The following is a 23713-nucleotide window of genomic DNA, read 5'->3' as shown; positions in this document are numbered from 1 at the left end:
TAGAAGGAGAGCTAGGGCTGTGGGCCTGAGGACTGAGTAGAAGGAGAGCTAGGGCTTTGGGTCTGAGCACTGAGTAGAAGGGGAGCTAGGGCTTTGGGACTGAGCACTGAGTAGTAGGAGAGCTAGGGTTTTGGGTCTGAGCACTGAGTAGAAGAGGAGCTAGGGCTTTGAGTCTGAGCACTGAGTAGAAGGAGAGCTAGGGCTTTGGGTCTGAGCACTGAGTAGAAGAGGAGCTAGGGCTTTGGGTCTGAGCACTGAGTAAAAGGGGAGCTAAGGCTTTGGGTCTGAGCACTGAGTAGAAGGGGAGCTAGGGCTTTGGGTCTGAGCACTGAGTAGAAGGGGAGCTAGGGCTTTGGGTCTGAGCACTGAGAAGGGGAGCTAGGGCTTTGGTTATGAGCGCTGAGTAGAAGGGGAGCTAGGGCTGTGTGTCTGGGCACTGAGTAGAAGGAGAGCTAGGGCTTTGGGTCTGAGCACTGAGTAGAAGGAGAGCTAGGGCTGTGGGTCTGAGAACTGAGTAGAAGGAGAGCTAGGGCTGTGGGTCTGTGCACTGAGTAGAAGGGGAGCTAGGGCTTTGGGTCTGAGCACTGAGTAGAAGGAGAGCTAGGGCTGTGGGCCTGAGGACTGAGTAGAAGGAGAGCTAGGGCTGTGGGCCTGAGCACTGAGTAGAAGGAGAGCTAAGGCTTTGGGTCTGAGCACTGAGTAGAACGAGAGCTAGGGCTTTTGGTCTGAGCACTGAGTAGGAGAGCTAGGGCTTTGGGTCTGAGCACTGAGTAGAAGGGGAGCTAGGGCTTTGGGTCTGAGCACTGAGTAGAAGGGGAGCTAGGGCTTTGGGTCTGAGCACTGAGTAGATGGAGAGCTAGGGCTTTGGGTCTGAGCACTGAGTAGAAGGAGAGCTAGGGCTTTGGTTCTGAGCACTGAGAAGGAGAGCTAGTGCTTTGGGTCTGAGCGCTGAGTAGAAGGAGAGCTAGGGCTTTGGGTATGAGCACCGAGTAGAAGAAGAGCTGGGGCTTTGGGTCTGAGCACTGAGAAGGGGAGCTAGGGCTTTGGGTCTGAGCACTGAGTAGAAGGAGAGCTAGGGCTTTGGGTCTGAGCACTGAGTAGGAGGAGAGCTAGGGTTTTGGGTCTGAGCACTGAGTAGAAGAGGAGCTAGGGCTTTGAGTCTGAGCACTGAGTAGAAGGAGAGCTAGGGCTTTGGGTCTGAGCACTGAGTAGAAGAGGAGCTAGGGCTTTGGGTCTGAGCACTGAGTAAAAGGGGAGCTAAGGCTTTGGGTCTGAGCACTGAGTAGAAGGGGAGCTAGGGCTTTGGGTCTGAGCACTGAATATAAGGGGAGCTAGGGCTTTGGGTCTGAGCACTGAGTAGAATGAGAGCTAGACTTTGGGTTTGAGCACTGAGAAGGGGAGCTAGGGCTTTGTGTCTGGGCACTGAGTAGAAGGAGAGCTAGGGCTTTGGGTCTGAGCACTGAGTAGAAGGAGAGCTAGGGCTGTGGGTCTGAGCACTGAGTAGAAGGAGAGCTAGGGCTTTGGGTCTGAGCACTGAGTAGAAGGAGAGCTAGGGCTGTGGGCCTGAGTAGAAGGAGAGCTAGGGCTGTGGGCCTGAGCACTGAGTAGAAGGAGAGCTAGGGCTTTGGGTCTGAGCACTGAGTAGACGGAGAGCTAGGGCTTTGGGTCTGAGCACTGAGTAGAAGGGGAGCTAGGGCTTTGTGTCTGGGCACTGAGTAGAAGGAGAGCTAGGGCTTTGGGTCTGAGCACTGAGTAGAAGGAGAGCTAGGGCTGTGGGTCTGAGAACTGAGTAGAAGGAGAGCTAGGGCTTTGGGTCTGAGCACTGAGTAGAAGGAGAGCTACGGCTGTGGGTCTGAGAACTGAGTAGAAGGAGAGCTAGGGCTTTGGGTCTGAGCACTGAGTAGAAGGAGAGCTAGGGCTGTGGGCCTGAGTAGAAGGAGAGCTAGGGCTTTGGGTCTGAGCACTGAGTAGAAGGGGAGCTAGGGCTTTGGGTCTGAGCACTGAGTAGAAGGAGAGCTAGGGTTTTGGGTCTGAGCACTGAGTAGAAGAGGAGCTAGGGCTTTGAGTCTGAGCACTGAGTAGAAGGAGAGCTAGGGCTTTGGGTCTGAGCACTGAGTAGAAGAGGAGCTAGGGCTTTGGGTCTGAGCACTGAGTAGAAGGAGAGCTAAGGCTTTGGGTCTGAGCACTGAGTAGAAGGGGAGCTAGGGCTTTGGGTCTGAGCACTGAGTAGAAGGGGAGCTAGGGCTTTGGGTCTGAGCACTGAGTAGAATGAGAGCTAGACTTTGGGTCTGAGCACTGAGAAGGGGAGCTAGGGCTTTGGTTATGAGCGCTGAGTAAAAGGGGAGCTAGGGCTGTGTGTCTGGGCACTGAGTAGAAGGAGAGCTAGGGCTTTGGGTCTGAGCACTGAGTAGAAGGAGAGCTAGGGCTGTGGGTCTGAGAACTGAGTAGAAGGAGAGCTAGGGCTGTGGGTCTGTGCACTGAGTAGAAGGGGAGCTAGGGCTTTGGGTCTGAGCACTGAGTAGAAGGAGAGCTAGGGCTGTGGGCCTGAGCACTGAGTAGAAGGAGAGCTAAGGCTTTGGGTCTGAGCACTGAGTAGAACGAGAGCTAGGGCTTTGGGTCTGAGCACTGAGTAGGAGAGCTAGGGCTTTGGGTCTGAGCACTGAGTAGGAGAGCTAGGGCTTTGGGTCTGAGCACTGAGTAGAAGGGGAGCTAGGGCTTTGGGTCTGAGCACTGAGTAGAAGGGGAGCTAGGGCTTTGGGTCTGAGCACTGAGTAGAAGGGGAGCTAGGGCTTTGGTTCTGAGCACTGAGAAGAAGGAGAGCTAGTGCTTTGGGTCTGAGCGCTGAGTAGAAGGAGAGCTAGGGCTTTGGGTCTGAGCACCGAGTAGAAGAAGAGCTGGGGCTTTGGGTCTGAGCACTGAGTAGAAGGGGAGCTAGGGCTTTGGGTCTGAGCACTGAGTAGGAGAGCTAGGACTTTGGGTCTGAGCACTGAGTAGACGGAGAGCTAGGGCTTTGGGTCTGAGCACTGAGTAGGAGAGCTAGGGCTTTGGTTCTGAGCACTGAGAAGGAGAGCTAGTGCTTTGGGTCTGAGCGCTGAGTAGAAGGAGAGCTAGGGCTTTGGGTATGAGCACTGAGTAGAAGAAGAGCTGGGGCTTTGGGTCTGAGCACTGAGAAGAAGGGGAGCTAGGGCTTTGGGTGTGAGCACTGAGTAGAAGGAGAGCTAGGGCTTTGGGTCTGAGCACTGAGTAGAAGGAGAGCTAGGGTTTTGGGTCTGAGAACTGAGTAGAAGAGGAGCTAGGGCTTTGAGTCTGAGCACTGAGTAGAAGGAGAGCTAGGGCTTTGGGTCTGAGCACTGAGTAGAAGAGGAGCTAGGGCTTTGGGTCTGAGCACTGAGTAAAAGGGGAGCTAGGGCTTTCGGTCTGAGCACTGAGTAGAAGGGGAGCTAGGGCTTTGGGTCTGAGCACTGAATAGAAGGGGAGCTAGGGCTTTGGGTCTGAGCACTGAATAGAAGGGGAGCTAGGGCTTTGGGTCTGAGCACTGAGTAGAATGAGAGCTAGACTTTGGGTCTGAGCACTGAGTAGAAGGGGAGCTAGGGCTTTGGGTCTGAGCACTGAGTAGAAGGGGAGCTAGGGCTTTGGGTCTGAGCACTGAGTAGAAGGGGAGCTAGGGCTTTGGGTCTGAGCACTGAGTAGAGGGGAGCTAGGGCTTTGGGTCTGAGCACTGAGTAGAAGGGGAGCTAGGGCTTTGGATCTGAGCACTGAGTAGAAGGGGAGCTAGGGCTTTAGGTCTGAGCACTGAGTAGAAGGGGAGCTAGGGCTTTGGATCTGAGCACTGAGTAGAAGGGGAGCTAGGGCTTTGGGTCTGAGCACTGAGTAGAAGGGGAGCTAGGGCTTTGGGTCTGAGCACTGAGTAGAAGGGGAGCTAGGGCTTTGGGTCTGAGCACTGAGTAGAAGGGGAGCTAGGGCTTTGGGTCTGAGCACTGAGTAGAAGGGGAGCTAGGGCTTTGGGTCTGAGCACTGAGTAAAAGGGGAGCTAGGGCTTTGGGTCTGAGCACTGAGTAGAAGGGGAGCTAGGGCTTTGGGTCTGAGCACTGAGTAGAAGGGGAGCTAGGGCTTTGGGTCTGAGCACTGAGTAGAAGGGGAGCTAGGGCTTTGGGTCTGAGCACTGAGTAGAAGGAGAGCTAGGGCTTTGGGTCTGAGCACTGAGTAGAAGGAGAGCTAGGGCTTTGGGTCTGAGCACTGAGTAAAAGGAGAGCTAGGGCTTTGGTCTGAGCACTGAGTAGAAGGGGAGCTAGGGCTTTGGTCTGAGCACTGAGTAGAAGGGGAGCTAGGGCTTTGGGTCTGAGCGCCGAGTACAGTAAACCTTTAACAGGTAACTTCAAATTATGGTTTAACTTCCAACAAGGTGCGTTTTCACTGTCCCCCTACAGCCAATCAAAACTCATAATGCACAACTTATAAGGGTCAATTTATTATTGTGCAGACTGACATGATACGATGTAGCGTATCATGTCCGCCGCATATCGATAAATAGTAGAAGGGGAGCTAGGGCTTTGGGTCTGAGCACTGAGTAAAAGGAGAGCTAGGGCTTTGGGTCTGAGCACTGAGTAGAAGAGGAGCTAGGGCTTTGGGTCTGAGCACTGAGTAAAAGGGGAGCTAGGGCTTTCGGTCTGAGCACTGAGTAGAAGGGGAGCTAGGGCTTTGGGTCTGAGCACTGAATAGAAGGGGAGCTAGGGCTTTGGGTCTGAGCACTGAGTAGAATGAGAGCTAGACTTTGGGTCTGAGCACTGCGTTTTCACTGTCCCCCTACAGCCAATCAAAACTCATAATGCACAACTTATAAGGGTCAATTTATTATTGTGCAGACTGACATGATATGATGTAGCGTATCATGTCCGCCGCATATCGATAAATGCCAAAAGGCATATGCTCAGCCCCACAGCCATAGCTCCTCCTATACTCAGCACTCAGACCCACAGCCCTAGCTTCCTTATAGCTGAAAGGTGCAACATCTGCCAGGCTCCCCTCAAAAATCCCAATAGTAAAGTTCAGTAAACATTAATGGAGGTGGCACTCAGAATAAAAGCATAATCCTTTATTGAAGTGCTCTTCAATAAAGGATTATGCTTTTACTCTGAGTGCCACCTCCATGATTGTTTACTGATCTGTGGGAAGTCTTATTTATTATTTTATTTCTCAGAAGTATTTATCCCTTAAGAGTTTGTATTTTGTACAGTACAAGAGGAAGTGTGCTTCAGTCTCTATGTCTCCACTGGGTCTCCATTTTGTCTGATATCTGCCAGTCTCTATTTCCAGCTGGTGGTCACAGATTCTGTATTTAGTGAGTATCTGTCTGTGCTTTTGTTTGGTAACACTTGTGAGATACTCAGCTAGTTTGTACTGTCTCTGTAGAGACCTGTAACACTCCAGATTGTTCTGTTGCCCTACCTGTTCCCCCCCAGTGAACTTCTCCTACAGAGCTGTTTATATTCTCTAAATGCTTTTGATGCTGGGTCACAAAGTGCTTGGTGGTGGAGTGTACTTGTATCACTATTTGTGAGGTGACACCAGAATTCGTACACCCGTACACCCTTTTTTGCATTGGTAGCAGCAATAGGAATTTCCCCAGCTCTGCACCCATTGTAAGGGGCATTTCTGTGTACCCGAAGTGCATATTTACAGAATTAGCTCCCCCTGAAGTCAGCGCTCAGAACCACAGTCCAAGCTCCCACTGAACTTAGCACTCAGACCCACAGTCCTAGTTCCGCCTGTAGTCAGCCCTCAGACCTACAGTCCTAGGTCCCCCTGTAGTCAGCCCTCAGTCCTAGGTCCCCCTGTAGTCAGCCCTCAGTCCTAGGTCCCCCTGTAGTCAGCCCTCAGACCAACAGTCCTAGGTCCCCCTGTAGTCAGCCCTCAGTCCTAGGTCCCCCTGTAGTCAGCCCTCAGACCTAGGTCCCCCTGTAGTCAGCCCTCAGACCAACAGTCCTAGGTCCCCCTGTAGTCAGCCCTCAGACCAACAGTCCTAGGTCCCCCTGTAGTCAGCCCTCAGTCCTAGGTCCCCCTGTAGTCAGCCCTCAGTCCTAGGTCCCCCTGTAGTCAGCCCTCAGTCCTAGGTCCCCCTGTAGTCAGCCCTCAGTCCTAGGTCCCCCTGTAGTCAGACCTACAGTCCTAGGTCCCCCTGTAGTCAGCCCTCAGACCTACAGTCCTAGGTCCCCCTGTAGTCAGCCCTCAGTCCTAGGTCCCCCTGTAGTCAGCCCTCAGACCAACAGTCCTAGGTCCCCCTGTAGTCAGCCCTCAGACCAACAGTCCTAGGTCCCCCTGTAGTCAGCCCTCAGTCCTAGGTCCCCCTGTAGTCAGCCCTCAGACCTACAGTCCTAGGTCCCCCTGTAGTCAGCCCTCAGTCCTAAGTCCCCCTGTAGTCAGCCCTCAGACCAACAGTCCTAAGTCCCCCTGTAGTCAGCCCTCAGACCAACAGTCCTAGGTCCCCCTGTAGTCAGCCCTCAGACCAACAGTCCTAGGTCCCCCTGTAGTCAGCCCTCAGACCAACAGTCCTAGGTCCCCCTGTAGTCAGCCCTCAGACCAACAGTCCTAGGTCCCCCTGTAGTCAGCCCTCAGACCAAAAGTCCTAGGTCCCCCTGTAGTCAGCCCTCAGACCAAAAGTCCTAGGTCCCCCTGTAGTCAGCCCTCAGACCAAAAGTCCTAGGTCCCCCTGTAGTCAGCCCTCAGACCAACAGTCCTAGGTCCCACTGTAGTCAGCCCTCAGACCAACAGTCCTAGGTCCCCCTGTAGTCAGCCCTCAGACCAACAGTCCTAGGTCCCCCTGTAGTCAGCCCTCAGACCAACAGTCCTAGGTCCCCCTGTAGTCAGCCCTCAGACCAAAAGTCCTAGGTCCCCCTGTAGTCAGCCCTCAGACCAACAGTCCTAGGTCCCCCTGTAGTCAGCCCTCAGACCAACAGTCCTAGGTCCCCCTGTAGTCAGCCCTCAGACCAACAGTCCTAGGTCCCCCTGTAGTCAGCCCTCAGACCAACAGTCCTAGGTCCCCCTGTAGTCAGCCCTCAGACCAACAGTCCTAGGTCCCCCTGTAGTCAGCCCTCAGACCAAAAGTCCTAGGTCCCCCTGTAGTCAGCCCTCAGACCAACAGTCCTAGGTCCCCCTGTAGTCAGCCCTCAGACCAACAGTCCTAGGTCCCCCTGTAGTCAGCCCTCAGACCAACAGTCCTAGGTCCCCCTGTAGTCAGCCCTCAGACCAACAGTCCTAGGTCCCCCTGTAGTCAGTGCTTAAAAAGTACAATGTGTAAAATTCACATGTTAACACAAAAGAGAATAAATCATATAAAAAGTTCAGCGCAACAATTACCATATATAAATTGTGATTCTATTATGAGGCGTACTTGTACTGATAGAGTCTTAGTATAAATATACTGTTCGTTGGTAAAAAAGCCTACAAAGTCTTTTCTGCTTCCAATGTTAATGTGGAATAGAATCTACAGCATTCACTATAGTAGGTGTCTCCTTACCAGATTTACCCTCAATTCTATGAGGTAATGAATGGTCTCAAAAGGTAAACTCAGGTGATTCTGGAGCGGTAGTGATGTGTTGTCTGTGACCGTTTTCCACAGGAAAGCATGGATACTCTGTTCTTGTGCGTGCCGCTTGCTGAATGGAAAGGTTTGTACGTTGCTTAAACGGCTCTGTGTCCTCCGGATCTGTAATTTCCCTCCTGTCTAATCAATTGTGCCCCTCGATCTCCGTTCTTGGCTTGCAGCTTTCGTTTCCTCTCACGTCTGTGACATCGGGACCTCTTTCCTTGTGCGGTCGCAGCCAATCCCTGTAGCGGAGTCTCCTGCTGTGTATCCAGCTCTGGTGTCTGTTTGCCTCTCCGTAGGGTAACCACACCTCCTACGTTCAGGAATGAACAGTATATGCCGAGCCCTCTGATCCTGGCTGGTATTTAGATAAAAATGAAGATAAATCTTGATCCAATTTAAAGTTAACACAATTCGGCCTTTCTCAAGACTGGAAGCAGAAAAGACTTTGTAGGCTTTTTTACCAACGAACAGTATATTTATACTAAGACTCTATCAGTACAAGTACGCCTCATAATAGAATCACAATTTATATATGGTAATTGTTGCGCTGAACTTTTTATATGATTTATTCTCTTTTGTGTTATCATTCCTATAAGTGACAAGGGTACACTTTGATCATTTCAAGCTGCACTACCATTTGAACGAACAGGTAGTTAGATTATACTACTCTCTGTCCATTTAGAACATTAGGTATAATTTAGCGCTGGTAACTTCTCTTGCCTTACTCTGTAAAATTCACATGCTGCAATTTTTTAGAACATTATTTTTTTGCATTTTTTCAGTTGAGTTTTGTTTAATGCCAGAAAAGGGGTTAAATACATAGGTAAAGTACCACATGATAATGGTAAGTTTTGTAGATGCCGAGCTAAAGCCATATTTATGTGCAGGTATAAATATATCATGATTTCTATGCATATATAAATGTATGTGTGTAAGTATGTAAATGTGTGTATGTGTCTATGTATAACTATATATGTTTACGTATGTAAATATGTGTATGTATGTGTGTAGTTATATAAAAACAAAAGCAAAGAAGAGCGCACACAGGAGTCTAAGTGCAGTATTATTTAATAGCGGTAACAACGTGACCCAATCACTACTCACGAGAATGACAAATACATGAGGTAACAAAGTAAATGGAGCGGGATCCTCCCGGTTCAAAATGCAGTAAATATCCTGGAACGAACTGTTTACAAAGCACAATCCATGTTGCAACTTGCCACTATGAATGAAGTACTCCGTGCGTGAGAGACAAAACTCAGTGAGACGTAACGACGTCGTGACGTCAGGGACTATTCTGAAGGCAAAAATCAGCCAATCAGTGAGACGTAAAGACGCTTTGTCGTGAAAGACACGCCCCTTTCACGGAACGACGTCATTACGTCTCACTGATTGGCTGATTGAGCTCTCACGCACGGAATTCCCTTTCAGCAACAAGGATTGTGTTTAGGAAGCAGTTCCTTCAGGACATTTACTGCATCTTGATCTGGGTGGATCCCGCTCCGTTTACTCTATTACCTCATATCTTTGTGATTCTCGTGAGTAGTGATTGGGTCACGTTGTTACCGCTAGTAAATAATACTGTGTGCGCTCCTCTTTGTTTTTATACAGATCTTCAATACCGGAATTGTCTGTCAGGCTTTTGCTTCCAGGCTCTACCATAGTGGTTGTTTTATTACATTCTCATCACCCAGAGACTGGATTTGTCACACTTTACACATATGATTTTATCATTTTCATTCATTTACATCCTTGTGGATTTTATTTATTTTTTAGTATTGCGAGATGTATGAATGTATGTGATAGATAGAGATATATATATATATATATATATATATATATATATATATATATATATATATATATATGTATGAATGTATGTGATATATATATATATATATATATGCATGCATGTATGTGATATGTATGAATGTATGTGATATATATATATGCATGCATGCATGTATGTGATATGTATGAATGTATGTGATATATATATATATATATATATGCATGTATGTGATATGTATGAATGTATGTGATATATATATATGCATGTATGTATGTGATATGTATGAATGTATGTGATATATATATATATATGCATGCATGTATGTGATATGTATGAATGTATGTGATATATATATATGCATGTATGTGATATGTATGAATGTATGTGATATATATATATGCATGTATGTATGTGATATGTATGAATGTATGTGATATATATATATATATGCATGCATGTATGTGATATGTATGAATGTATGTGATATATATATATGCATGTATGTGATATGTATGAATGTATGTGATATATATATATGCATGTATGTGATATGTATGAATGTATGTGATATATATATATGCATGTATGTGATATGTATGAATGTATGTGATATATATATATATGCATGTATGTATGTGATATGTATGTGATATATATATATGCATGTATGTGATATGTATGAATGTATGTGATATATATATATGCATGTATGTGATATGTATGAATGTATGTGATATATATATGCATGCATGTATGTGATATGTATGAATGTATGTGATATATATATGCATGCATGTATGTGATATGTATGAATGTATGTGATATATATATGCATGCATGTATGTGATATGTATGAATGTATGTGACATATATATGCATGTATGTGATATGTATGAATGTATGTGTGATATATATATATATATATATATATATATACAGGGAGTGCAGAATTATTAGGCAAATGAGTATTTTGACCACATCATCCTCTTTATGCATGTTGTCTTACTCCAAGCTGTATAGGTTCGAAAGCCTACTACCAATTAAGCATATTAGGTGATGTGCATCTCTGTAATGAGAAGGGGTGTGGTCTAATGACATCAACACCCTATATCAGGTGTGCATAATTATTAGGCAACTTCCTTTCCTTTGGCAAAATGGGTCAAAAGAAGGACTTGGCAGGCTCAGAAAAGTCAAAAATAGTGAGATATCTTGCAGAGGGATGCAGCACTCTTAAAATTGCAAAGCTTCTGAAGCATGATCATCGAACAATCAAGCGTTTCATTCAAAATAGTCAACAGGGTCGCAAGAAGCGTGTGGAAAAACCAAGGCGCAAAATAACTGCCCACGAACTGAGAAAAGTCAAGCGTGCAGCTGCCAAGATGCCACTTGCCACCAGTTTGGCCATATTTCAGAGCTGCAACATCACTGGAGTGCCCAAAAGCACAAGGTGTGCAATACTCAGAGACATGGCCAAGGTAAGAAAGGCTGAAAGACGACCACCACTGAACAAGACACACAAGCTGAAACGTCAAGACTGGGCCAAGAAATATCTCAAGACTGATTTTTCTAAGGTTTTATGGACTGATGAAATGAGAGTGAGTCTTGATGGGCCAGATGGATGGGCCCGTGGCTGGATTGGTAAAGGGCAGAGAGCTCCAGTCCGACTCAGACGCCAGCAAGGTGGAGGTGGAGTACTGTTTTGGGCTGGTATCATCAAAGATGAGCTTGTGGGGCCTTTTCAGGTTGAGGATGGAGTCAAGCTCAACTCCCAGTCCTACTGCCAGTTTCTGGAAGACACCTTCTTCAAGCAGTGGTACAGGAAGAAGTCTGCATCCTTCAAGAAAAACATGATTTTCATGCAGGACAATGCTCCATCACACGCGTCCAAGTACTCCACAGCGTGGCTGGCAAGAAAGGGTATAAAAGAAGAAAATCTAATGACATGGCCTCCTTGTTCACCTGATCTGAACCCCATTGAGAACCTGTGGTCCATCATCAAATGTGAGATTTAAAAGGAGGGAAAACAGTACACCTCTCTGAACAGTGTCTGGGAGGCTGTGGTTGCTGCTGCACGCAATGTTGATGGTGAACAGATCAAAACACTGACAGAATCCATGGATGGCAGGCTTTTGAGTGTCCTTGCAAAGAAAGGTGGCTATATTGGTCACTGATTTGTTTTTGTTTTGTTTTTGAATGTCAGAAATGTATATTTGTGAATGTTGAGATGTTATATTGGTTTCACTGGTAAAAATAAATAATTGAAATGGGTATATATTTGTTTTTTGTTAAGTTGCCTAATAATTATGCACAGTAATAGTCACCTGCACACACAGATATCCCCCTAAAATAGCTATAACTAAAAACAAACTAAAAACTACTTCCAAAACTATTCAGCTTTGATATTAATGAGTTTTTTGGGTTCATTGAGAACATGGTTGTTCAATAATAAAATTAATCCTCAAAATACAACTTGCATATATATATATATATATATATATACACATATATGTGATATGTATGAATGTATGTGATATGTATGAATGTATGTGATATGTATGAATGTATGTGATATATATATATATATGCATGTATGTGATATGTATGAATGTATGTGATATATATATATATATGCATGTATGTGATATGTATGTGATATGTATGAATTTATGTGATATATATATATATATATATATATATATATATATACATGTATGTGATATGTATGCATGTATGTGATATGTATGAATGTATGTGATATATATATATGTATGTATGCGTCATGCATGAATGTAATATATATATATATATATATATATATATATATATATATATATATATATATATATATATATATATATATATATATATAGTAAGTTCCCACTGGAATAGGGCCCTCAATTCCTCCTGTATGTGTATGTGTATATATATATATATATATATATATATATATATATATATATATATATATATATATATATATATATATATATATATGTGTGTGTGTGTGTATACCCCGCTGATACAGTGGGTTAGGGACTGATGCCCCGATGTAAAGTGAAACAAGGCAGTTTTAGCTTTCTTTGTGTGCTTAAAACATGTTTGAACTAACATATATTAGTTAGGGGTGCAATAGTGGTATGTTTAGTTTAACACTAGCACAGTATTCAATAAATACTGTACCTGTAAAATAGTGACAATTACTGTAGTAAGTTTTGCCAGACTTTAACACAGAGACACAGATTGCACTGTAATGCTGTAAACAGAGTGAACTAAGCATAACACAATGGTGCCAGTCACTTTTCTCACAATGATAACCGCACTGTTTCAAAATCCTTGGAGGTTGAACTTCAGCTCCACAAAGCTCTGTATTAGCGAAGCACTGTAAAGTGAGGTATAACTGTATATGATAGATATATATATGTGTATGTGATATATATTTATATGTATGTGTGTATGTGTATGTATATATATATTTTAGTACTGTGCAAAAGTCTTGAGCCAGAAGGTGATAGTCTAAAGAGATACAGATACCCTAATGTATATACATTGATATTTTTGACCAAATTTGAATGCACTGCAGACATCGTATAAATAATGCATGTTATTTAGCTGTGGCCGGGCGTGCAGAGGTACTATAGTACACGTCTTACCTCTACCGCTGTGAGCTCCACCTGCGGGGTTTGTAGGGGTGACGTTGAAGACATCATGACATGGTGCTGCGGCGCGGCTCCTCCAATGCTATCCGCAGGAGCAGATTGCTATAGACTGCAGTGAGCGTGCTGCGCAGGGGCATATCGGTGAGTTTGGGGCCTGATACTGATAATGTTAGAAATTAGGGATATCAGCCCTGATTATTGTTTGACCCCTAGACCATATATAATTATTTCTCAGTCTCTTTATTATAATACAACCAAAAAATACAGGATATTTGTATGCAGTATTGAAAAAAACAGAAACCAATCAGAAAAAACAGCTTCTATAGGCTAAAGTGCCAAGTGTTTAGTGTGGTATCCCCTTACACTTGAGCAATAGCAGGAACCTGGCTCTCGTATACCTTAATGGAATGGAATTCTGTCATTGCTAACACCTGTATTTGCCCTTCTATTTCATGTCAAAATGACCGCTGTGGGGAAAAAAAAGTATATTACATCAGGTTTGTGCAACACATGCTTGAGCATTACATACATATGTGGTATGAGTTTAATTTATTGGAAGCTTTCTAATAAGACCAACTTTCAATCACATCATTCCATTCAAAATGCCAAAGATCACAGAATTTGACAGACCAAAAAATCATACTTTTGCACCAGCAAGACCACTCAAAGGAAAATCAGCTAACATACTGGATACTCAAGATGTGGTATTCAAGCTGTTATAAAGACATTTGAAGAATCAGGAGAGGTCAAGGACAAAAAAAGGACTGGACGGCCAAGAAAACTTTCAAAATCTGAAGATAAATTTCTCAGTTTTTTCTCTCAGAGACCGGAAGAAGTCCAGTAAGGACCTGGCTCAGCATCTGACATCTTCATTGGGATGCCAAGTTGACCCTTCTACAGTCCGAAGAAGCTTGATCAGGAATGGTCTTTGTGGAAGGATAGCAGCCAAAAAAACACTTTTTCGAAAGGGGAACAGGGTGAAAATTCTAAGCTATGCTAAAGCTCACAAAGATTGGAATGAAGATCAGTGGAAAAGACTATTATGGAGTGAAAAATCCAAGTTTGAAATTTTTGAGTCCAATCGACAATATGTGAGAAGAAGAGTTGGAGAGAGATAGAATGAGTACTTGCGGCCATCAGTGAAACATGATGGAGGGTCTGTCCTGGTTTGGGACTGCATTTCTGCAAGTGGTGTTAGCGATATTATCCGAATTGATGGGATCATGAATACTGAAAAGTACAAAATGTAAGAAAGGAGAGTTGGGATAGCGCTAAACAGCTAAGAGACTGAAGGGCAATTTGTAGAAGTGATTACATACGAGATATCTTGCTTTTAAATTGGAGTCATATAATATTGACTTGCAGTGGTTTTTATTTTCGAAGGGGATGCAAAAAAAAGTTTGCTTTTTTTGGAAGATAATATTGATGGCTTTTATATATTGTATATGAATGAACCTTTGTCTCTCTGAATATATGTATAAACAGATTCTGAATTGATGTGAGTAAAAGCAACTGTGATAGTGCAAAATAGTCCGTTAATTAATCTGACTTATAGCAAGTGAGTGGAGATATATATATATATATATATATATATATATATATATATATATATATATATATATATATATATATATATATATATATATATATATATATATATATATATATATATATATATATATATATATATATTTTCTCTCTATCTCCTCTCGTGAGCAGATGTTATCTTAACACTGTATTCTACAATCTACTGAGGTGGTGAACAATGTTTGGAGTTTGTCTAACAAATAACAGGGTTTGATAATTCTATGTGACAAAAATTTAATGAATTATTTGATATGACATATTATAAAATTCTAAAAATCATACATAAAAAAAAAAAAAATACAATTCAAGAAATATAAAAATAATTAATTGGCTAATAAATAAATCTAATCTTTAAAAAGATACTGGCATCAAAAACAATATGTAAAACAGTAATAACTTGAGTAAGGTAATATAACAATATATCAGCTTGATCCGCTAGGATATGTTAACCGCTGGCAAACAATCCGTATTCTAACAGGCATATAATGGTACAACTGTATCTGTTTATACGTTAGTGGTAATTACCAAACCAGTCCCAGATGTTACTTGTATTTTTGGGGTTTACACACTATATCTTATATATGTGTGCTCAACGTGACGAAGGTCAAAGATTGTCTCTGTGATTATGAAATATCCTGGTTAAGTGTAACCTGTTTGCAGTATCCGTTTGCAGAATCCGTTTGCGTGCTGTGAACAGTTCAGACGGTGACTTTGAGAAACAAACTGTTTCAGTGTATTATTACACACGAACAATGGCACTACAAGGGCTTTTTCCCTGTTATTCAATAATTACAGACTATATAATATGTATTTGTGAAACAAATATTGCTTATATAGGGAATGGTGCTAATGCATAAGTAGATAAATTTCAGAAAACTAAGGAGAATCACACAAGGAGTGTGGATATCTCCTGGAAGTATGCACCTGAAAGCACTCTTAGCCTAGACTCTGTGGCAGTAATTCCAGAACGGGTAAAATTAAAATATAACTTTTATTATGAATTGCTCTTAAAATAAGGGTAACACACAAATTAAAAACGACACTAGCACCTCCAAGACATCTATTAAGTGGTTCACTCTTTAGGAGGACTTATTAGATAAAAGGCCTAATGTATATAATTATATTCTCCTTAATAGAGTTATCTTTGTTCTGCTATACTGCTGCTATTGGGTCCAAATAATGTATGTGTGCAGTCATAATATGACTACCACCCTATATAAGGATATTTGGTTACCCTAATGACTCTGGATCATGTGGTGTTAGCCAGAATTGTGTCTGTTTGTATAAATATTTTCTGAGAGGACAATAACTGATTGATTTCTCTCAGTGAGGCCAAATATCCTCACTGTTTAATGGTACAACATGTGGATGTTTATTGAAAAAACAATATTCAGTGTTGCTTGTATCTAGATGTATACTATTTAGACTCTGTACTCTAAATAATAGTTGTGAAGTTTTGTGTGCAACACTATAGTGTTATATTATATTGACCACATATGTGAAATAGTTTTCTGATATCTAAGCTCAATATAATCCCCAACCGTTTACTCAGTGCAAATCCTTGTTGTTATATTATTACTATTTTGTTCAGTTATCATTCACTTTGTAAGTAATATGGGAGTGCTCTCAGTCAAGCTAATGTTACGGTCACTGCTTGACTACTGATATATACAGCATTAGCACAACAGCACTAAACAATATCACTATAGAGTTAATGTGGGTTACAATATTTTCTTTTATCTTAGCGCTGCATCAATATCCTTTGTGGTATCTAGTATTGGTTGCAAAGCAGCAGCACTGTTATTGTGTTTCTATTTTGTATCACATTTCAGTTACATTCAATTCGTGCTGTAAACTTGTAACTAATTCCTATACTGGATAGTATAGTTCTATTTGAATTGGTTGGTATCTATACTCGTGTCAATTCAGATTGCAACTGACTCGGTAGGTTCTATTATACCCTCTATTGTCCTGCACAGTAATAAGTAAGACTGATTGTATTTCAGTTAGCCAAAAATTCTAGCTAAGTCTGGCACAACCCAGACTGTACAACAAGTTAACTACGTATAGCAGATATTGAGTATTAGATTGTCATTGAGGTGCTAGGCTTTTAAAAAATTTTGAGAGCGCCCAAACACTCGCTGTGACTCCTGACTAGTTTCGCCCCTCCGGGCTTTGTCAAAGGCGGCGAGCCGCCGTTGTTGGGGGAGTATATACCGGTTGAAACCGGAAGTCCCGCCTTGCTTCTATTGTGATTGGCTCTTGATCAGACAAGGTTCATTGATTGACAGCTTCTACTTGCAATCATTATTTGGGGATTATTGGTTTGTGTCCTATGCTGATGTTACGCGTGCTGTCTGTATGTTAAATGACAGATTCGGTCAGTGTTCTATACTGATTCCTAAGGTGGTCTACCTTATTTGATATTATCATGGTGTTCAAATATTGATACATATACTATTATTTCGATATTTTGCTGATCATTGTGACTAATCATTAACTACTCTTTGGATAAATTACATTCCTAATATGATGGAAATAGATTAACTTCTCATCTAATGTAAATAGCAGTTTAATATCTGAGTCCAGTGCCATAGATATTAATTATTAGTTTTAGGCTGTACTGCAGTGAAGAACAGATACGGTCTTATAATGTGACTGTGCTCTTGCGTGAAACTAAATAAAAGTGTTGGTGAAAATTAATATGTGAAATGAGAAAATAAAATAAAAAGATTTGTTAACTCTCTACAGTGCTGTGAGTGTTCACGTTATTTGAAGAACATGTTTATGTTACATCCCTTGTTTCGTTGTGTGTTTTGTCCTAGTGTCTTGTGATACTTGATTGTAAATATTGTGATGAATATAATCTTGCTATTGAGTTCAAAGCTAGCAATTTAAATTAGTGCTGTTTGTTATTTTAGTTGTCTGTGTGATAAATTAATTGTGTGTTAATTATGAAAACACTGGTTAGACAGTCTATTCCAGTGGTTCGTGAATGTGTTCTTGTAAACAGATTTTTGTGACATTAACTTTTGTGAAAAGTTGGGGGAAGGGGTGAAAGAACTATATTCACTTAACATACTTCATTTTTGTGACTCTTTACTTGTGTATTTTACTTATTTGTATTATATCATATTGTTTCATTTATATTGTGTCAACTTTTTTAATCGTGATCTGTTTCTAATGATTCTTGATTATTCTATATGGTTACTGTATCAGTGTATACATTTTAAAGTTTACAGAAAAACATAATAGTTATTCTGTTCATTCAGCCCATATGGTTGGACTGAATTTAATAAATAGATCCACCTACTCTCAGCTCTCAGCAGGGCATTTTCTAGATTTCCTCCTCGCATTCCTAAACTCACTTTTTCTATACCCCAGCATTGCAAGTCATTTGAGTTTGAATTGTGGAATTTTAAGAAATGTGCAGCTACACTAGTTATGGATTTCATTTCATCCTTATCTTTCGCTGCATTTTTGATATTCCTTAAGTGTTCCATAAGCCTCAGATGTAATTTCCTTGAGGTCATTCCTACATAGTACAGGTTGCATGTGCAGTGTAATACATAAATTACACTCTCTGTATTGCAACTTATATATCTTCTGATGTTATGCTTTTTCCCAAATCTGTCTGTGATGGTATCTGTGTTACGTATATATTTACAAGTGCTGCAGTTGCCACATTTACGTGCTCCTGGCTTGAATGCTGTTTTGGTTTTCTTCTTTTGAAAGTGACTACTGGTTATAAGATCTTTTACATTTTTCGTCCTTCTGTATCCCACTGAGGGCCTCTCACCTAGAGTGGTCTTTAGTGTCGGATCCATCATTAAGATATTCCAGTGTTTCTGTATGATGTTCAGAATTTGTGGAGTTTGGCTGTTGTATGTCATAATTAGCCTGGGTATATTGGAGCTTTTTTTATGTTTTTTGAAAAGGAGGTCATGTCTTGGGGTATGTGCTGCTCTATACTTAGCTTTTTTGGTACTCCTTTTGCTGTACCCTCTTGTCCACAATCTTTCTTCCAATTCTTTTGCCCTAATGTTGAATACCTGCTCATCCGAGCAATTTCTGCGTAGTCTTAAAAATTCTCCAGTTGGTAAACTTTTCATTGTGCCAGGAGCATGTGCACTTGTGCTGTGTAGCACACTGTTTGCAGCAGTAGGCTTTCTGTATAGATCAGTAGTAACATTTCCATCACTGTTCTTATTGATTGTTAAGTCCAAAAAGTTAATTTTGGTGAGGCTTGCTTCATGTGTTAATTTTATGTTTAGATCATTTTGATTTAGATGTTTTAAGAAATTCAACAATTCACTGTGTGTGCCCTCCCAGATAAAAAGGATGTCATCTATAAATCTTATCCACAATGGGATATTATCAGTATATTTTTGATTGCTTTCAGTAAACACAAATTCTTTCTCCCACCAGCCTAGAAACAAGTTGGCATAAGTGGGCGCACAGGTAGTGCCCATTGCTGTGCCTCTGGTTTGAAGATAATACTGGCCATCAAATGTGAAAAAATTGTAATTCAGTACAAAGTCTAGCATGTTTAAGATGAACTTGTCGTGTTCCCTGTTCTCTTCAGAATATCTTTCTAAAAAGTATCTGGTGGCTTGTAACCCTTGTTGATGGTTGATCGAGGTATAAAGGGACTCTACATCTGTAGTGACAAGCCAAGTGGTGTCATTTAACGTTATGTTTTCTAGTCTTTGTAAAACCTGCATAGAGTCTTGTACATATGAAGGTAGTTCTTCTACATACTGGCGTAATCTTAAATCTATATATGAGCTAGCTCTCTCTGTTAAGCTTTCAATGCCTGACACTATGGGCCTGCCTGGTGGAATTTGTGCATTTTTATGTATTTTCGGTATCATATAAAAAGTGGCAACCTTAGGTTTGTCCACTTTTAAATATTTGTGTTCTTTAGTTGTGATGACTCCTTCTTTAAAGGCTTTGTTGACCATGTTTGAGTAAATTTTTGAATAGCCTTCCATGGGATTGTGTAACAATCTAGTGTAACAGGACTTATCTTTTAGTTGTTTGTTGGCCTCTTTGAGGTACATGTCTATAGGCCAAATGACTATATTGCCACCCTTGTCAGATCCACGAATGACTACTTCATCCCATTGTGTCATTTCGTGTATCGCCTGTTGTTCTTCAAATGTTAAATTGTATTTTTTGGGCGCTAGTTTAAGAGATGTAATGTCCCGGCACACACTATCTCTAAACATCTCAATTTGAGGATTGTTATAGTTTTTTGGTACAAATGTGGATTTGTTTCTTATGTTGCCTCTCCATCTGTCTGGAGTCTTAGGTTCTGATTCACCTAGTAAATCTTCTAGATCATTTAAAGTTAATCTTTCTTCTTCTGTCCATCCTGACATATTTTCTTCCGATGAGAAGAATTTTTTCAGAAACAATTTTCTAGTAAACAGTTGAATATCTTTTACAACCTCAAATTTGTCTACATTATTAGTTGGACAAAAAGATAAACCTTTGGATAGTACAGAGATATGATTGGGTGTTAGCTTTAATGTGGATAAATTAATGACTCTCATTGATTCATTCTGATCTGTGAGAAGGGGCTCTGTTCTCTCCTGGGTGGTCTCCAGTGGCCTTGTTGTCCTCTCTGATACCTGGTTCTGCCTCTTGTTGGTCTTTTGTTTATGCCTCCCCCCTCTGCGTATTCCCCTCCTGCCTCTCCTGCATCTAAAAAATCCTTCCTCTTGTTTCTGCTTGATGACCTTGGTACAATGGGGTTGGGTGGGGGTACAGATGTTTGTTGGGGGGCAGTGCTATTGGAACTTCCTTCCTCTCCATCTGTATCAGAGATATCACTTTCTATAATATTCACTCTTGGGTTTTTGTTTGTATTTCTATAGAACCCATTCTTGCGCCATTTATACACTCTGTTATTGCTATAATCACTAATGTCTCTATTAAGTTTCCCAGATTTTATATTTTTGAGTTCTTGCTCGTACTTGTCTAGTTCTTGTTGATACAATTTATATTGTTGATTAAAGTCAGGATTTAGTTCAAATTTTTTGAGATTTTCATACTGTTCCTTTATTTTGGTTTCAAACAGATCATATTCTAGTGTATCATGTTTTACTAGAATTTTCATCAATTTCTCTGAACATTCAGAGAGAGCTTCCTCCCACTCAATTGTTAAACTATCAATTTTGAACTCAAAAGCTGGAAATAGCTGTATGCGTAACCCTCTGGGTATAAGTTTTCTTTCTATATATTTTTCAAAAAAGTGTTTGTTCCACCATGTTTTGTCCTGTTTGTACAGGGTTCTATGTAGATCTTTTAACGCCCCATCTAGTGAAGTAGCTACTGGTGTATTTCCGGTACTTTGGCCACTGTCAAACCGGTATATACTCCCCCAACAACGGCGGCTCGCCGCCTTTGACAAAGCCCGGAGGGGCGAAACTAGTCAGGAGTCACAGCGAGTGTTTGGGCGCTCTCAAAATTTTTTAAAAGCCTAGCACCTCAATGACAATCTAATACTCAATATCTGCTATACGTAGTTAACTTGTTGTACAGTCTGGGTTGTGCCAGACTTAGCTAGAATTTTTGGCTAACTGAAATACAATCAGTCTTACTTATTACTGTGCAGGACAATAGAGGGTATAATAGAACCTACCGAGTCAGTTGCAATCTGAATTGACACGAGTATAGATACCAACCAATTCAAATAGAACTATACTATCCAGTATAGGAATTAGTTACAAGTTTACAGCACGAATTGAATGTAACTGAAATGTGATACAAAATAGAAACACAATAACAGTGCTGCTGCTTTGCAACCAATACTAGATACCACAAAGGATATTGATGCAGCGCTAAGATAAAAGAAAATATTGTAACCCACATTAACTCTATAGTGATATTGTTTAGTGCTGTTGTGCTAATGCTGTATATATCAGTAGTCAAGCAGTGACCGTAACATTAGCTTGACTGAGAGCACTCCCATATTACTTACAAAGTGAATGATAACTGAACAAAATAGTAATAATATAACAACAAGGATTTGCACTGAGTAAACGGTTGGGGATTATATTGAGCTTAGATATCAGAAAACTATTTCACATATGTGGTCAATATAATATAACACTATAGTGTTGCACACAAAACTTCACAACTATTATTTAGAGTACAGAGTCTAAATAGTATACATCTAGATACAAGCAACACTGAATATTGTTTTTTCAATAAACATCCACATGTTGTACCATTAAACAGTGAGGATATTTGGCCTCACTGAGAGAAATCAATCAGTTATTGTCCTCTCAGAAAATATTTATACAAACAGACACAATTCTGGCTAACACCACATGATCCAGAGTCATTAGGGTAACCAAATATCCTTATATAGGGTGGTAGTCATATTATGACTGCACACATACATTATTTGGACCCAATAGCAGCAGTATAGCAGAACAAAGATAACTCTATTAAGGAGAATATAATTATATACATTAGGCCTTTTATCTAATAAGTCCTCCTAAAGAGTGAACCACTTAATAGATGTCTTGGAGGTGCTAGTGTCGTTTTTAATTTGTGTGTTACCCTTATTTTAAGAGCAATTCATAATAAAAGTTATATTTTAATTTTACCCGTTCTGGAATTACTGCCACAGAGTCTAGGCTAAGAGTGCTTTCAGGTGCATACTTCCAGGAGATATCCACACTCCTTGTGTGATTCTCCTTAGTTTTCTGAAACTGTTTCAGTGTATCTTTTCTGACAGTTTAGTGGTTCCGGTTAGCAGGGATCCGTTAGCATAGTAGATACACTGTGATTCCAAACAATTTTCGGCAATAGCCGTGACTTTACAGACTGGTAAAGATTTTCTGTTTAGATAGGTCTAATTGTAATAGTGGATCATGGGACAGGGATTACACATATGGAGTCTATTCCAGTACTTTAGATATAGCTCGATGTACCTGCCCTACCGCTATACAAAATAGATCTTACCAGCTGGAGGTGATTCGGTTGATAGTGTCCAGAGCAAGCTAGTCTCTACGCGTTTCAGCCGCCAGGGACCTTTATCAAGATGCTTGTTCCATTCATTTATACCATTTAAATAGTTTGAACATTACTGTGATTGGATGAAATGTCAGCCAGTAATGTACTTCAATTGTCGTCGTGTGAAGAATGTTAGAGTGGTTATGAAACAAAATTGTGGATTTTGCCAATATTTAGCGATGTAAATTATCTACATTGTTTAAGACAGTCTAAATATTTACATATGTATTTGAAATACGGAATGAGACTTCAGTAATATATTCGCTCTGTACTCGGTAAATACAGAAGGATTTTAATACTAATATTTAACGATGTAAATTATCTACATTGTTTGAGATAGTGAATTTGTTGTATGTTTATGAGAATCTAGATATTTACATATGTATTTGTAATGCGGAATAAAACTTCAGTATTATATTCGCTCTGTATTCAATTGTATTACATTTTAGGAGATGTATACATAGAATACATAGAATAGCCGTTTGTTCTAGTGCCCCTGCACTAACCTTTTTTGTACACTTTGCTCTGCTTTTTACCCCGGAGTATTCACTCCTCACAATACGTTTATGTGATTTTTGGAACTGTCCAATAAATTATATTACTTGCTGATACTCGAGTGCTTCTCACATCTTTTTTGCTCTATATACAGGGAGTGCAGAATTATTAGGCAAGTTGTATTTTTGAGGATTAATTTTATTATTGAACAACAACCATGTTCTCAATGAACCCAAAAAACTCATTAATATCAAAGCTGAATATTTTTGGAAGTAGTTTTTAGTTTGTTTTGAGTTTTAGCTATTTTAGGGGGATATCTGTGTGTGCAGGTGACTATTACTGTGCATAATTATTAGGCAACTTAACAAAAAACAAATATATACCCATTTCAATTATTTATTTTTACCAGTGAAACCAATATAACATCTCAACATTCACAAATATACATTTCTGACATTCAAAAACAAATCAAAAACAAATCAGTGACCAATATAGCCACCTTTCTTTGCAAGGACACTCAAAAGCCTGCCATCCATGGATTCTGTCAGTGTTTTGATCTGTTCACCA

General features: G+C 40.9%; 1 protein-coding gene across 1 annotated transcript in view; it reads left to right on the top strand.

Annotated features, from left to right (window-relative positions):
- Window positions 1-8984: 8984 nt before the first annotated feature.
- DMAP1 (DNA methyltransferase 1 associated protein 1) overlaps window positions 8985-23713 on the top strand; it is a 258949-nt gene continuing 244220 nt past the window's right edge. The window contains exon 1 of the mRNA XM_053693398.1: window positions 8985-9123. The gene's annotated coding sequence lies outside the window, so the exon portion shown is untranslated. The remainder of the gene's footprint in view (window positions 9124-23713) is intronic.

This window comes from Bombina bombina, chromosome 10 (genome assembly GCF_027579735.1).
Source record: "Bombina bombina isolate aBomBom1 chromosome 10, aBomBom1.pri, whole genome shotgun sequence".
NCBI lineage: Eukaryota > Metazoa > Chordata > Amphibia > Anura > Bombinatoridae > Bombina > Bombina bombina.
This window is presented reverse-complemented; position numbering and strand designations above follow the sequence as displayed.